The sequence below is a fragment of the Mastomys coucha genome, unplaced genomic scaffold, assembly GCF_008632895.1.
Source record: "Mastomys coucha isolate ucsf_1 unplaced genomic scaffold, UCSF_Mcou_1 pScaffold14, whole genome shotgun sequence".
Lineage (NCBI taxonomy): Eukaryota > Metazoa > Chordata > Mammalia > Rodentia > Muridae > Mastomys > Mastomys coucha.
The window spans coordinates 49,534,699-49,537,658 of NW_022196896.1; positions in this window are offsets into that span (position 1 = coordinate 49,534,699).

Consider the following 2,960-nt stretch of genomic DNA (forward strand, 5'->3'; position numbering starts at 1 on the left):
GGGAAATCTGCTCCACCTGCCCCCTCTCCTCCCAAGGGGAGACAGCTGCCTGTCCTCAGTGCATGCCATCTCCTGTCCAAGCATTAAAAGATCTGACTGTACTTCCAGGTGCCCTTGAGTCAAAGCTGCCTGGAGAAGCCACACAGAAGACCCCATCATAAGCGACGTATTCATTCAGGCACACAGCTGCTCCGGAGAAACCTGAGTGGGACTGGAATGAATCATACTAACTTGTTGAACCCAACACATTTAAATTTAAAATAAAACTTAATCGGATAAGAAATCAAGCCTGTGTTAACAGAATAAAAAATGGAGGAAAGGAAAGGAGTAGTCATATTTTTTCCCATATATATTTATATATTAAAATTTTATGATAAGTGCACAGTTTTTAGTACCACTTTAAATAAAAAAAAAAAAGGATGAAAATAAGCACATACTCTCCTACACTGATTCCAGATAAAGCAAGTATATCAAAGTGCTCATGGACGCATTCCAGGATCTCTCCCAATTTAAGATCTTTGGAGGATTCCACCCTCCTGATGCGTTGAGTCAACCAGACATGATCCCGGGCAGCACAGAATAGCAGTGGTCTCAGTACGTGTACGTGTACATGCTAAGGTCCCAAGAGAGACAAAATGCTCTCATCAGAAGTTGGGTTGGGTGCCTGTCTCCATCCCTCAACCCTTACTCACAGCCAGTTAGTTGGCTGATGGAGCAAACTCTGGAGTAATGTGGAAAGGAAACCTGAAAACAGAACTGAATTTAAAGACAGGACTGAAGTTGCACTCATTCCTCAGGGTCCTTATATTATCTCAGGACCCATGAGACTACCAAGGTCTTTGTGCTTCATTGAGTCTTTGATACAGAATAATAGTGTTTTCACGAACCTATGAACATTCCCCAGAATACTTTAAATCATATCTATAATATAGATAGATGAGATAGAGATAGAGATAGAGATAGAGATAGAGATAGAGATAGAGGCAGAGGCAGAGGCAGAGGCAGAGGCAGAGGCAGAGGCAGAGGCAGAGGCAGAGGCAGAGGCAGAGGCAGAGGCAGAGGCAGAGGCAGAGGCAGAGGCAGAGGCAGAGGCAGAGGCAGAGGCAGAGGCAGAGGTAGAGGCAGAGGCAGAGGCATAGGCATAGGTATAGGTATAGGTATAGGTGTATGTATAGGTATAGATATAGATGCATGTGTGTAAAAGTCATTTAAATATGATCTGTCAATTAGAGACTAATGTCAATTTAAAAAAAAAATTTGTACACTTTTGGTAGAAACCCAACTTTTCTCCAAATACTTTTTGTCCAGGGTCGACTGAGTCTGTGTTGTGAATTTGGTGAATATGGATCTATCATGTCCAGTGTTTTGGAGAAGGATCACAGGTAGGACCCAGCAAGAAGCAGAGACTGGAAATATGACATTCAATATAACAGACAAGCCTAGTCATCTGAGAGAAAAACAGCCTCCCTGGAACTCCAAGAGCATTTAATGAGTCCGGGTCTCACAAGTGCAACCTAAGATGGGTTTATGTTTATCACCCACTTCCATGGCTTCATGTACTATATATGTGCCGATGACTCAGATATTCTGAGCTCCTGACCTGAATGACCAACTGCCAGCACAGTATTTCCACTCAGCTGGCTCTCAGACACCTGAAACTCAGCAAGCCCAAAGACTCTGAGCCCTTGATCTTCAGCCCAGAATCTCTTACTCCTTCAGTGTTCTCTGTCTCCAAGAATAGCTCAGTCATTCCCACAGGAGCCCACACTAGAAACCTTTGATTCAGTCCTTAACAGTTGAGCTTTCTACTTCTAATCAGTCACCAAGGTTTACAGATTCAATCTCTTAACTCTTTCAGATCCATTGCCCTCTAACACTCCCAATGCCACACCCCTTGGCAAGTGATTCATGTCCTCACACTCCTATGACATCCTCCTAGCTTGTCATCTCATTTCCCCCTTCCCTCTTCCAATCTATTTGCTGTAGTCTTTAAACAGTTTTTTCCCCAAATCAATCAAAAAATCTAAGTAAATTGATAGTTTTCTCCTTAAAATGATTGGATGAGTTTCTAATAAAGAATTTGTAATGGCTCTGTCTAACATCTCAGTCATTCAACAAATATCTACCAAAGACTACCATGTGCCCCAAGTGTTGTTCAAGCTCTAAAATTCAACCAGAAATAGAATGGATGGAAATCACAACCTCCAAGAAACTTACAGTCTAGTGGTAGAGTCAGAAAACATACAAGAAAAGTAAAATTGTAAGTTTAGACTTTGCTAAGGAGAAAAATATGGAGGGAAGAAAACAGTGGGGTTAACAGAAGATCTCTGAAGTAGAGGCATTCAAGGGTGAAGGAGAAAGCCCATAGGATCCTCAGGTGAGAAAAGGCTCTTGGCAGAAGAAAGCACATAGCCCCAAGAAGGACACTGTTCAACACGGTCAATGTTTAATGAGCAGATCAGTGAGACCAGAAGAGAAAATGAGCTTAGAGATGGTGGAAGAAAGGAAGAGACAGGGGTAGATGTTGCAGCTCATACAGAGTTCATATTAGATAATAAAAAGGAACAATTCAAGACATTATTCAACATGAAATAGAAGAAAGTGGGGATTCATAAGGAGAGGGCTAACTTAGGGGCAACAGGCGGAGTCGAGTATTGCATGAGGTCTGTGCACCTGCAAAGGTTGCATGCTACTGGGCGAATATGGTCAATGCAGAGTAATAGGCAAATGTGCTGATCTCCATTTATGAAAACATAATAAAAGTAAGATCCTATGATGTGCTATGTAAATACAGCTACTCGCCATCTTCAGATGTTCGGAAATAGCCATTTTGAAACAGTAGTATTTTAGAGACAAAAATAGCAGGTAGAGGATGGCTGTATGAAAAATCTGTGAGCAATTAGGCAACAAAAGGAGATCAAAGGGATACGAATTGGAAAGGAAGAAGTCAAATTATCACT